We start from the raw sequence: 14,718 nt of genomic DNA, 5'->3' as shown, positions 1-14,718 counted from the left end.
CATTTTTCCTGGAACGTTTTGAAAGTGATGGCGGGGGGTCGTCCTTACAAGAGACCTCCTCCTGCATCAATCTTTCCCTGCGGCGTCGATTCCGCTTTTGAGTTTTATTGAGGGGCTTATCCCCCTTGAACCCTTGCTTCACCAACTGGTTCTTGCCAGAGGCAGACCCTTGAAGGCTAGGCCGGGTTCTTGTAGGGGTAAGTTCCCCCTCAAGGTTAGAAACAGGGGGGGTAACATCCGAAGATGAACCCGCCCCTTGCTTTGGGTCGGGTTCTTTCGAACCCTCCCCTTGCTTTGGGTTGGGTCCTTTCGAACCCTCCCCTTGCTTTGGGTTGGGTCCTTTCGAACCCTCCCCTTGCTTTGGGTCGGGTCCTTTCGAACCCTCCCCTTGCTTAAGGCCGGGTTCTTTCGAACCCTTGCCCGGTTTTTGGTTTTTTTGTTTGTTTTTTTGTGTTTCCATATTTGGTCCCACGAGAAAAGAGGAAAGTAAAACGGTCGCCGCCCTTAATCCTCTGTCCGGGCGGAAGGCTAAAATACAACGGGGTGTCGCCTGGTGCCCCGAGGGGATCGTTCATGATACCGTATTTACGCTTCCCCGGTACCACTCAGCCCTCAGCACGATACCTCACACCTTAGCTTAAGGAAGAAGCAGAGCCTTAGTTGGCCAGCATGAAGGGTTTCCCCTCCACCTGTTACTCCCTTCCACCACGAAGAGGTACAAGGTTGCAGTTTATGGAAGGGATCGGTAAGCCCTACACAGTGATCAAATGGATAGAGAGATAATCGGCAGGAAAATTTATCAGCCAACTCCATTGGGAGAGAGGATGTTTCGGCCCCTCAATCCAATCCCCGTCAACATAGACGCAAGAGGGGCACGTAGATATTTGCTGGGGAGACCCCAGCGAGCCCCGGCCATTGAACGGAGCAAACCGAGTAACCGGAGGCCGCGAGTTCGCAGAGCAACAATGTGTGGACGCCAGGTAAGGTAACGGGATATTGGAAGGGGGTGACCATCCAAATGAAGGTGAAAAAATGAGGATACATCACGCTTCCTCGAAAAACACATTGCTACACATTTCGCTGGGGAAAGGGGAAGGCCACGAAAAGAGAGGTAACGAGACGCCGCGTCCAGCGTATCTTGCATATGGAGGTTGAGGAGGCTCAAAGAGTGGCCAGGAGGAGACTGAAGAGCAGCGGGCTGAGAACAGCACCTTGAGGCACACCACGAAGCAGCGGGAACGGAAAAGAGAGCGAGTTGCACACCCATACAAACGAGCGACACGGTCCGTGAGGTAAGACCGGAAAAAGGTAAGTATCGAAGCGTCAAAGCCCAGCGCTGTTAGTTTGCGAAGGACAATATCATGATTGGCATTTCCAAATGCATCCTTGATGTCGAGGAAAACGGCCACACAAGAATGTTGCGTGGAAAGGGCATGCTTAGCAATCTCACTGTAAAAAACCTCATCCATCGTGAAAGGGTGGAGGGCGCAAAGGCAGGGGCCAAGGGACGATGCCTAGTACCCGCCACTGCCACAGAAGATAAATGTGAGGCCAAAACGTCAGCGGCCGCTGCAGCCGAGGACACGGGGCCAGAGACTGATTTCAAAGTGGCAATCGGAGAAGTGGGAGGAGTAGCGTCAAACCAGCGAACCTTCCGTCACAGGGAAGGAAGGGGAACCACATCAGATAGATGCGAACAGAAAGTACGCCAAGAAGAGGTACGGGACTGTCGGACAAGACACTTAGAAGATCGTCAGGGCGTTTAGTCCGATGCGCCCTGCGTCGAACCGCAGCAGCGGCCCTAAGGGCAATGGCAATACGATTAGACCACCACGGAGGAGTTCTCGGAGAGTGAGATCCACGACTAGAGCCACGGACAGGGATGGTGGAATGGGCTGCAGTGACAACATGGGAAGTAAAGGCCTCTACATTGGTATCTAATGAGGCGGAGGAAGTCCAACCGGTAAATAATTGGCCAGCAAGGGAGTGAAATCGATTCCAGTCGGCTCGAGCGTAATCCCAACGAGGAGGGGCATCATTTACAGTAGCACCATTTTCGGAGCAGCTAATAAGCAAAGGGAGATGGTCACTGCCGGAATCCGGCAGCACAGACCACTGACATGTAAGAGCCAAGTCAGAGCTGACGAAAGTTAGGTCAATCGAAGAGTCATTCTGAACGGCATTACCCTAGCGAGTAATCGAGCCATCGTTGCGCAACGTGAATCTGTCCAGGGACTCGTACCAATCGGCCAATAAAACGCCCTGGGCATTGGTGGAAGGTGAACCCCATACAGGATGATGGACATTAAAATCACCCATAATCAAAAATGAGTCTCCGATGCAGCCGGAAAGAAGAACCAAGTCGATACGCGATCATATATATAGGAAACGTATATAAAGGTCTAGATAAAATATTTCAAAGGGAGTGAATGCGGAGGTGACAGCTAGCAGAAACGCGTAATTTCTGCAGGCTATCCTTATAAAGCGCTATCTATCGGTAAGAAAGCTCGTGCTATCGTCGCGAGAGCCATTGTCTCCTGCTTAAAAATTATACTAAAAGTCACCAACAGATGGTGTCTAAAGACTTCCGCCTGCGGAAAGGTCAAGCACTTAGTACTAAAATGCTAAGAGAGCTCGCGCTCTTGGTCACGTGCCTTCCTCGGTGTCTGCTAGGTGTCAATTCCGTATTTTATGTTAGGCTTAGACGCCCCGAAATTTATCTAGACCTTTATATACATTTCTTATATCTATGTACGCGATGCGCAGCCATGAGGGTCATAAACGCTAGCAACCGCCACCCAGCGGTTAGCAATAAAGCAAGTAACTGCAACAACTTCAAGTGTGACAAACTTGGGGAGAGGAGTACGAAACTAGGGAACAGAGGAGGAGACCAGCAGGGCCATACCCCCTCCAGGGGTGAACGATCACTACGATAGACGGAGTAACGACCAAAACGTAAATTGAGAGTTGAAGATTCCGAAAGACAAGTCTCATGGAGACCAACAACTGTGAGAGAAGTTTGTATTCACAATTGAGACAAGAAACCTAGGTGGGCCTGAAAACAGAGGTGAGGAAAATAAAATTTGTGTATCTTCTCGAATATCAGTGAGGGGGGGGGGGTGGAAATTAATGCGTCCGAAACAAGATGTGCAAATTTATCCTATCTATCATTTACCTTTCAAAATCATTTAGATGGCGCCAATACCACTATCGCGATCAATTTTTTTTCAAACCCCCGCAATGTTTAAATATCAATTTAAAATATATTTATATATATAAATATTTTTAATATAACGCCACTATCATCAAAAGTGACAATCTATGTACTTTCGTATGCTAACTTCTGAAGGTTTAATGAATGCTCGACTCGAGATCGACCACATAAAAGACTATTTATGGACGCCTTTCTGGATCTTTTTTTAGTCTATGGTATTATAATAACAATAATAATAACCAGCTAGGCTAATACCCTTGGCACCACCTTATTCCTAAGTCATCAAGCGACTTTTGAAGCCGTTAGTTCAAGTGGCCGGGCTACAATGCGTAGGAGGGTGGTGGCAAGCCCTTCAAGCTACGCGAGCCAACAGCCCCCTACACTAACTATTACCGTTAACCTCTACAAGTTTTTATGGAAGGGGAAACCGAAGAAATTGGGGGAAAACCCCTTAAACAAGGTAGATCGTAGGTAGATGGCGTAACTTTGACCAGTGCTACTTAGTTCCTCTGTTCCTCACTAGGAGGCGGTAATTGTTGGTTTTAACTTCCTTCCCTCCCCAAGGCATACTTTCCCTTATCCCCTCCCAACTTGTATTTCGCTCGTAACATTCATTAACAAATAGGTCCGATTGACACACTTTTGGTAATTATGTCACTTTTGCTATCACTATTCCGGTCAATTTTTCTATCAATAAAAATCCGTGGAACCACGACCAATCAATTTGAATATAATTTTTTGGGTTATAAATCGTATCAAAATTGATAGAATTATAAAGTATATTTCTGAATTCGATCAAAAAAAAAATATCATATTCAAAAAAGATATGATAGTGGCCATCTTTGCGTTGCAGTCGCAGAGGCTCATGGCCACGGACTCACGTGATGCAGAGTTCCGTGGGAGGGGCAGATCACTTCCTTGATTAACGACGCACCTCTCAAACGATTAAATCCGATTTAATCGTGATTATTTTGATTAAATTCAATTTAATCACGATTAAGTTGATTAAATCACGTTTAATCATGATTAGAATGTTTAAATCTGATTTAATCATGATTAAATGATTAAATTTGATTAAAATGATTAAATCCTGATTAAAAAATTATATCGTGATTAGTATGATTAAATCGTACTTTAGTTTTGATTTTAATGATAAATTCTCGATTCGACCGATTATATTGATTAAATCGTGATTAAAATGATTAAATCGTGATTAAAATGATTAAATCTGTTTTAATGATCAAATCCTGATTAAAAAGATTAGATCATGATTCGAATGATTAATTCTCGTTTAAATCGTGATTAGATTTTCTAATATTGATTAGATTTTTTAATTTTGATTACCCTGATTTAATCACGATTACCCTGATTTAATCATTTTACTATGATTAAGACGCACCCAAAATGGAAGTGACCTGCCCCTCGGTTCCGTGGATCTCGTCTAGCCCCCAAGCTAGAAGCATGGAAGAGAAGTAGGGAATGCTAGCAGGAGAAAGAGGGCTGACCAAAAAGGGGTAAGAATTTGGTCTTTTTTCCCACGTGATGACGTTGAAGTATCAAATTCAAAAAAGATATGATAGTGCCCATCTTTGATCTTAGCTCACAGTAGGGTCTTAAATAAACCGCTCTCTGACTGTCTTGCCCCTGTTGATAAATGCTACGAGATCTATGCGTAGAAAATTCTCAGCTTTGACAGTATAAAGAGAAACCATACACAAACCAGTTATATGTCCAGTCGCGGCAGCATAAACTCTATAATCGACTATGAATTATCTTTCTTCTAAAGGACTATTGAAATTTTTTGTAGAGCACGTCATTCATCATTTTTGTAGCTTCAACTTGGTCCGATACTCTTTCGCATAAACTCTCTTTTATTTCCGATTAAATCTTTCAAATTAATCGAACGTCTTCTTCATTTTCTACATATTTATTTACTAGTAAACGGAAGTTCTTAATTGGTAACATTTTTAACGCATTTTAATTAATTGGGCGCCATTCTCAAACGCTGACAAAACCGTGTACAAAACGACGGAAAATGACTTTTGCATTATATAAAAAGGTCGGTGAAATCTTGCAAAGTCGGTGAATTAGTGGCTGAAAATATTCAGACTTGGAGCTTTGAATATGCCAGAGGGTGGTAATGGGCAAACTGCTCAGTTCCCATTACCGCATATGCAATTTCTCGGTTTTTCATTTGCGCAGCATCCCATTTCCGCAGGTTATTCATTAACGCGGTTTTCCACTTGCGCAGATATTTTCCATTTGCGCAGGTTTTTCAATTCCGCGGCTTCTCACGACTTAAATATTATATATTAAGCCTTTTTACCTTGAAAGAGGTTTTTCTGGCAGATAATTTTTAACATAACTTTGTTTACCATCCAACTGCCCTGCTGGTGTATTTTTAATTACCGGTCGCGCTGTAATACCAATAATGTTTAAGTTTTTCATAGTTGAAATATCGTTTGTTGTATTATTCTGTTGGAAATATATCTTCAATCAAAAAGCAAACCTAAGCATCTCCGAATTTGGGCTAAGATAAACATGTAATATCTGCAACGTTGACGGAATTACTGTAGCATTCGCTATGGAAACGCTTTCTTTGTTTGCTAAAGAATATAGGCTTAGGCAAGACTATTTTTTACGAGTTTTAGCTTACTTAGCGTAGGTTCAGCTTCGTTTTAAAGTTTTACAATCTAAGCGAATGCCTGCCACACAATATTGCTTAGTGCCTGCCACAAAAAATTTCATTTTTTCTAAATATTTCTATTTAAATTTTCTGGCTGCCGCAAGAAAAATACACCTTTTCCAAAATATCGCAATTTAAGTTTAGTGCCTGCAATAAAAATGTCATTTTTTTCGAAATATTTATATTTAAATTTAGTGGCTGCCACATAAAATACACCTTTTATTGGCATTGCGTGTTTCTCAGGGGTACAACAGGTTAATTAAGTGGTTAAAGTGCTTGGTTAGGTTTGTTTAGGTTATTTTTATTGCGCCGCCTATAATTGTCGCGAACAGGTTTGATAATAACTGAAACCGTCCTCCATAAACTTTTCCCAAAGATCGAGAAGTTGCAAATTGCTGTTTGACGGGCGATATATTTTCAAGCGACTAATTCCATAAATGATATTTCAACTGAGTACAACATGAAAATTTTTGGTATTTACAGCGCGACCGGACATTAAACATACACCAGCAGTGCAGCTGGATGGTAAACAAGGTAATGTTAAAAATTATCTGCCAGAAATAACCCTTTTGTCAAGGAAAAAAGGCTTAATAATGAATATTTAATTCATGAAAATCCTCGCAAATGGGAAATCCGCGCAAAAGAGAAACTGCGCAAACGGAAAACCACGAAAATGATAAATCTGCGCCAACGGGAAAACCGGTCAAACGGAAAACCGTGCAATGACAAACTGTGCAAATGTGAAAAGTGCGTAAACAGAAACTACACAGGTGGGAAGTGCGCAAATGGAAACTGCGCAAATGAAAACTGCGCAATTGGACCCAAAACCCTGAGGGTATGCTAACTTTGCATTTTCATCTGCGAAAATATTCTTCTAGTAATTAAAAGTCATTATTTAATAGCCTTTCAAACTTACGATCGCCTTACGATGGGTGGACTGACCAGTTGTGAAGTGGGAAAAATCCTATACCGGGTCGAGAACAAATTTCGCTTTGGAAATAAGTATGTTGGTTTGAGTAGCGGTTTTGAACCCGCGAGGGTACTATGCCCATCTAACTAAAACGTCGCCGGTCCTTGAACAACTTAAGTTATTTTTAAAGTGTTTTAGCAGATTAAGTTATTTTTAAGACTCGAGAAAGTTTAATTTATTAAAGGCAATCTCAAGACAATTTTTCCAACACCCTTGGCATTTTAAGGGGGAAGACTACTGTGGCCATTGTCGACTTTCGCGCTATTTCAAGTTGAACTCTTTTAATTTTGTATTTTAACTTATAAAATTAATATTTAAGTGTAGAACAGCCTCTTGTTTAGTGCTTAAAACAATTTTGACAATTTAAAATTTTAAAATATTTAAGTTATTACGTTTTAATTCGGACCCCCGGAGCTAAACAAGTTGGGCAAGCGCCCAAACTACCCTTTAGTTAGGACTAATAATATTAGAATTATTAAAATTATTTTAAGCACTAGAGGAAGGTTCAGCCTAATAAGAAAAATATAATTCAATGATGTAATTATTAAAACAGAAACGCTCAACTTGAACGAAAAAGAGGCTTTTACTGTATTCTTTCCCCTTAAACCTACCCAATTGGGCACCTTAGAACATCTAAGAAAGATTAGGCTACTTATTTTCGTAGTTTATCGCCATTAATTTAATCACAGTTTAGGTAATGCCAATTGCGTAAATAATTGAAGTATTATTTCGATATTTTGGGCAAACGATATAAAGCTAAGAAAAGGGTCTCCTATAATGAATATAATTTCATGAAGTTAAATTAGTTTTTTATATGCAACTTAGAACATGGTGCCAACCTATTAAAGAACCGCCACCCTTCACATAGACTGCACCAAATGTCTCTGAAATTACTTAATTCGCACATTCAACTTTCAACAACAACCTCTATAGAAGGCATTGGCACTTTCATACCTGGTGTTGAGCCAGAGAAAAATACTTAAAAAGCTTTAACATTTATTCTACTGCTTCTAAACTAAATTACGAACCAAAGAATATACTATTTGCCATATTCTTTCACGCCCTTGTTCAAGCATAAAGTAAAATTTACCTCAAAATGGCAATGCTTCAACCCCTTTAGACTTTTCGTGCATATGATTCACTTAAAAACTTTTGTCTTCTTCACTACACATCTGAAAAACAAAATTTCAAGACTGTGGTAAATACTATAATAATGGTAAATTTATAATTAAGTACTTTGAAAGAGGAAGCACATGGATTGTAAAATTTAAATTCTTATTTTAGAAACCAGGAGTTAAAATTTCTGGGTAAGTTCAAAGCCAATCTCCAAGACTGATTCTAGCCCATTAACAGATTCATTATCACATTTGTTGCAGTTGTATAGTCATGGGGACACAGACTAATAGATTTTTATACCCCCGTACCATAGTAAAATACATACCGTGGTGGGGGGTCATGGGGACACAGGGGTAACGTTCCCCTGAAACATATGGTTTAATGTACCATTGTTTTATTTTTTTTTAATTGTGTCCCTCAATCTGGCTTCACTGCGAGCACCACGTATAGTCGGACTACGGCTCTCACGTTCCCTCGCTCATAGCATAGCCGCCTAGATAGTACATATATATGCTATAATTATATAGCATTTTAAAAACATTTAATTAGGAACTAAACTTTTAAACGTTTCCTAGATAATGGCTTAGTATAACGCTTCCTAGGTTTTCGTTCCTGTCGGAGACATATATGGCATAATTACTGAGGAGTGGTCTAAGAAACTTTTCAAGTTGACACTCTCATCTTGTTTCTCCTCTTTTTCAGTTGTTTATTAACCTGTACTTGTACAGAAATTTCAGCTTCATTTTCAGTTTCTCTATTTTGTTTTTAAATCTGAAAATAATCCTAGACTGTTTTCTTGTTGATGTTCCTTTGCGGCAATGGAACAGAAACTTGAATTTCCTTATCACCTGTTGATTTTTCCATAACAGGATCATAGTTTCCTTTTCGACAATCAACTAAAGTTGAAGCTGTTTTGTTTTCCACCACTCGAATCATTTTCAAAAAATAATCTAATAAATCTTCGAACCCTTGCAAGTTAATTTTGGATATCAATCAAGAAATTTATTTAACAAATTTTTACAAAATAGCAAAAAACACCCGTGTACACATTATGGTAAAAAAAAACGGAACGTCTTCCAAAGAAGAACCCGACGGAAAAGCAAGTTAATGGTACTTTTCTAGTTGGAGTTACAGTCTGATCAGACTTTTTGTTTTATTGAACATAAAGAAACGGACCCAAAGTGTTGGTTTTCAATTCTTGGTTCATTTACTTGGATAACATCAGCTTTTAAGTTATGATACTGAATTATTTGCGATAATGGTGTTGTAACTATTTCTTGGTCCCTTTCTGATGACGCTTTGCAGTTGTCGTCTAATCTTCTGCGTTTATTGGTTACAACTAGAGGTTCATTTTACTGGCTTACATTATTAGGTTCTGGAAATGCTGATGGTATAGCGTATGCTATAATGATTGTCGGGTGCTTGAAATTCTGAAATCCGATGGCTTAAAATGTTCGCTGCAAACTCGTGCACCAGGATTTTCAATATATTCTGCACTATTTTCATGCTCCACACCAAATATTACCAAGAGCCACTTTTTCCTGTTCTCTTCTTTCTTTGGTATTCTATGAAACTACCATTTTATCCCTGATTTTACCTGTGAAAAACTGAAAAATAAATAAATTGCATAAACTTACTGGTGAGGCTTAAGACAAAAAATTACAAAAGCCTACTGAAGGAATATATTCGATTTTATATGCTTCAAAGAAACCATTAAGCTTTAAAAGTTGTACTTAAATGGACACAGAAAACAATGTTATTTATTTTAAAACAATTCTTACCTGTTTAAATATTTAGCATGGCTAAAAATCAGCCCTAGCGCCACCGCCCCAGCGGCCCCACGCGGGCAACAATTCAACAGCTACCGAGTCCACTGCGCCGATCATCTGTGCATGGCTATACGTCATCACATATAGTAAATAAAACACCCTCAAGCGGCCACACTTGGCGTCCATAAAATGCCAGTTTTGGGTAAAAATAAGGGAGTATGCACAGTATGGTAGTCAACGAACTTGCTTTACGTGGAACCTATAGCATTACGGAAGGGGAAGAGTAAAGTTTGTTCCAAAGTCTGTTTCTATTCACTTAAGGAAAAGATGATTGGATTAAAGAATGTACAAAGCAGATTCCTGAGAATGAAAACTATTTACCTCCGAAGATACAAAATGAAGTTATTGACATTATGGCTACTATAGAATAAAGTGCAAGATATTATTTCTTCCGATGTTCCTTGGTTCATAATATTAGCAGATGGCACAAAAGACTAAAACAACGTTGAAAACGTAGCCATTGGAATAAAGTATGTGCTGCGTGGTAAGGCGAAGGAATCCTTTCCCTCGATTGAAAAAGCATCGGCCCTTTCTGCTGTTTCTTTTACTGATATCATTCTTTCTGCTCTCGACCGCTATGGCCTGAATAAAAACAACGATTTAAGTCAATGTTACGACGGTGCGAGCGTATATAGTGAGCAGCAATAAGTTATACTTAGTAGTACAAGCTATTATCAAACAGAGAATTGGTAGAGAAGTGCCATACATGCATTGTTTTAATCACTGTTTACACCTTGTGGTATATAATGCGGTTTCTTCAATTATTGCAATACATTACTATTTTGACCACTGTGAGACTCTTCGCAGATTTTTTAGTCGTAGAAAAAAAAATAACGGTGGTCTGAACTCCGGACACTTGTCAATCACAAGAGTAATTTTCAATAACTACATCCTAATTTTTAGGGTTTTATACGAAGTAGCTCATTTGTCAAAACAAAATGGTATCAAATTATATGGTGAAGACATGGATCAAGCAGCTGATTTAGAAGTTCTTGTTAAGAGATTGGACTTTCAGCAAAATTTAAATACAATGAAAGCAATACTTGAAACTATAGAACCAGTTGATAAAGTGCCGCAGCTTCGTGAAGAAATGTGTACAGTCAAATCTAACATTCCTGGCTTTTGAAAGGAAAAAAAATCTTTGAATTGTGATTTATTTCTAATAAATTCAATGAAATACTTAAATTATATGAAAAAGTAATAACCACTTATATCACATAACATCGGTTACTTGTATTTTTTATTTTAAAAATGAATTTAAATATTTTTAATAAAATATTCTGTTTTCAACGAAATCGAAATTCATAATTTAACAAAATAAAGCAAATTTCGGTATATTTACTAATTTCATGAGTGGGAGTTAAAAGTGACGATTTTTAGTATCAAATCATTTGATAAACTCTAGCTCCCCAGTTCTGTTCATGTCGTGTTTGTCTCGTTCCCTACCCTATAGTCTAGCTTTTGTTTTCTTTAGGTTAGGCTGCCCTTATTCGCTAGACCTTTGCACCGCGTCGCGGCCGGTGCGAGAAGATAACCGTTCGTTCGTTTAATTAATTTCCGTATTGGTCTATTAGTGTTCTTTTAAAATAAATAGAAGACTAACTTACGTATAAAATAAGAGATAATTTTTTTAAAACATTACGACTTTAATTACGCAATAAAAGCAAGTTAAAAACGTATCTACATATGTATCAACGACGACGACGACTAGTTTCGCGTCTCATTCGAGAGCATCATCAGGTCTGAGTTCGGGAGTTTCCGTGTAAACTTCGTTCAAAACTTCGTCACGTGGTTTCACAGTGGGTAGCTTGAGCTCGAACAGTTTTTTATGCCAAAGTTCCGCGACCATGGCCCCAGGTCCATTGTCTCTATTCAGAACGATTTGTTTTTTGCGATATTTTAAAATTTCCAAAGATTCGCGTATATTAAGTTGAGTAGTATTGTCTAACATAGAAAGGATTTTTACATTTACCCTAAAAGAAAAAATTCCACCTAATAATAATTTCGGCATTTACCAAATAAATTGTAACTGTAACGCGATTTATATTGGCCAAACCAAACGTAAACCTAAAATTTCGCACTAATGAACACAAAAACGATGTCAAAAACCAAAAGTACTATTCTTCAGCGCTAGCAGAACCTACTAAATTTAACCCAAACCACATAATCGATTTCCTAAATGTAAAAATCCTTTCTATGTTAGACAATACTACTCAACTTTGGAAATTTTAAAATATCGCAAAAAACAAATCGTTCTGAATAGAGCCATGGTCGCGGAACTTTGGCATAAAAAACTGGTTCTATAGTTTCAAGTATTGCTTTCATTGTATTTAAATTTTGCTGAAAGTCCGATCTCTTAACAAGAACTTCAAAATCAGCTGCTTGATCCATTTCTTCACCATATAATTTTATACCATTTTGTTTTGACAAATGAGCTACTTCGTATAAAACCCTAAAAATTAGGATGTAGTTATTGAAAATTACTCTTGTGATTGACAAGTGTCCGGAGTTCAGACCACCGTTATTTTAACAGTTGACCAATATTTTTTCCTTGAAATTTTTCTACGACTAAAAAATCTGCGAAGAGTCTCACAGTGGTCAAAATAGTAATGTATTGCAATAATTGAAGAAACCGCATTATATACCACAAGGTGTAAACGGTGATTAAAACAATGCATGTATGGCACTTCTCTACCAATTCTCGGTTTGATAATAGCTTGTACTACTAAGTATAACTTATTGCTGCTCACTATATACGCTCGCACCGTCGTAACATTGACTTAAATCGTTGTTTTTATTCAGGCCATAGCGGTCGAGAGCAGAAAGAATGATATCAGTAAAAGAAACAGCAGAAAGGGCCGATGCTTTTTCAATCGAGGGAAAGGATTCCTTCGCCTTACCACGCAGCACATACTTTATTCCAATGGCTACGTTTTCAACGTTGTTTTAGTCTTTTGTGCCATCTGCTAATATTATGAACCAAGGAACATCGGAAGAAATAATATCTTGCACTTTATTCTATAGTAGCCATAATGTCAATAACTTAATTTTGTATCTTCGGAGGTAAATAGTTTTCATTCTCAGGAATCTGCTTTGTACATTCTTTAATCCAATCATCTTTTCCTTAAGTGAATAGAAACAGACTTTGGAACAAACTTTACTCTTCCCCTTCCGTAATGCTATAGGTTCCACGTAAAGCAAGTTCGTTGACTACCATAAATTGGAAAACCTCTACCACTGACATAGTATCTATTTTTCCCAAAACAGTATAGTTCACAAGTGTAGTGGTTGATACGTTTAACGTTTTGGATTTTCATTCCACGATGCCATTGAAGTAAGATACGCCTAATGTAACGTTAAAAAGAACCACCTATGGACTGCATTGCAAAGGATGATAAAATTAGCGAATAAGTAGATGAGTCCATTAAGAAAAGCGATAAAAAAGCTAAACCCTGAACAAATTTGAAGTAATTCAAAAACTTACAAATAGCTCGTACCGATAGGTCTTCGTTACCAAAAGACGCGAAATTCGGACCAAATAGATCTTCGAGTGCAAAGCTAAATTAAATTAAATAAATCAGCCAGAAATTCCAACGGTAGACGGTTTTCGTCCTATTTAATTTGTAAGTTTTTAAATTTCTTCAAATTTGTTTAGGGTTTAACTTTTTTATCCCTTTTCTTAATGGACTTATCTACTTATTCGCTAATTTTTCATCCTTCTCAAGATACGCCTAGTTTGTTCGTGCTTGACTTAACCTTTTCCCGTTGAAAGGGCACATTTCCAGTTTTTAAATCCCGGTGGTAAAAAGTGAATCCGACAAGCAAAACAAAACGCTGCATCTCGTTCAATCGAATATTCTAATCAAGGAAAACCTAGATTGATAGCAACGGCCATCCTTTTCTTTTTGGAAAAACCAGTTTTGGTTCTTGGATTAATTAACGCATAGGGATATTCCGGCCTCGCTGGCGGAAAATCGTTTGCTAAAGGTGGCCTATCGGAACACACTTTTTCTACGTAAATTACGTCACCCATTAATATATCTACTTCCAAATTGTACGCGAAAATTAGTTCGAAAACTAAACGCCAGGTGTCCCTACTTTCTGAATCTTTCTGTGCCCCGTTTTGCTAGAGCGCCATTATAACGATAATATTTCCAGATATGTCCAAAGGAATAGTGATTAGTGATGTTTTCACTAGTTGGTGAGTTCATTCTGGTCTATTCCAAACACTTCTCCGTTTTATATATATATTTATTTATTGCCGCAATAATTAATACAATTATATAAGGCTCTTTTAAAACAAGGAATACCTCTGCGCATGATTCCACACCCGAGAAATAATATCACCTCGGACAGGAATCAAGCCTACAGCCTTTGGGTAATCGTCCCGACCCCACTATTGTGCTACCGAGGCCACTAGTGAACAGGCCTTGGACATCCAATTCATGGATGACTCGATCGGGTTCGCGCATTGAGTTGGGAATAAATAGATTCGTTCAATAAGGAGACTTTATCAACTTTATCGTTTAACCGTGGCGGCATCTGTCTCAAGTAGTGGCAACTATATTGCAATTGAATATTTTTGCGAATCTGATGTGAAATAGAAATGTATGATTACTCGTAAAAACCAAATGGGATTCGCGATTTTGGGGTGATTGAGCTGGCCGCTATGGGCATAGCAAAGACAGTACAAAGCCTGAGCATACTCCCTTATTTTTTACCCAAAACTGGCATTTTAAGGACGCCAAGAGTGGCCGCTTGAGGGTGTTTTATGTTTTAAGTGATGAGGTATAACCATGCGCAGATGATCGGCGCAGTGGACTCGGTAGCTGTTGAATTGTTGCCCGCGTGGGGCCGCTGGGGCGGTGGCGCTAGGGCTGATTTTTAGCCATGCTAAATATTT

The sequence above is a fragment of the Leiobunum rupestre genome, chromosome 10 (genome assembly GCF_980474605.1).
Source record: "Leiobunum rupestre chromosome 10, qqLeiRupe1.1.hap1, whole genome shotgun sequence".
Lineage (NCBI taxonomy): Eukaryota > Metazoa > Arthropoda > Arachnida > Opiliones > Sclerosomatidae > Leiobunum > Leiobunum rupestre.
Note: the sequence above shows the minus strand (reverse complement) of the source record.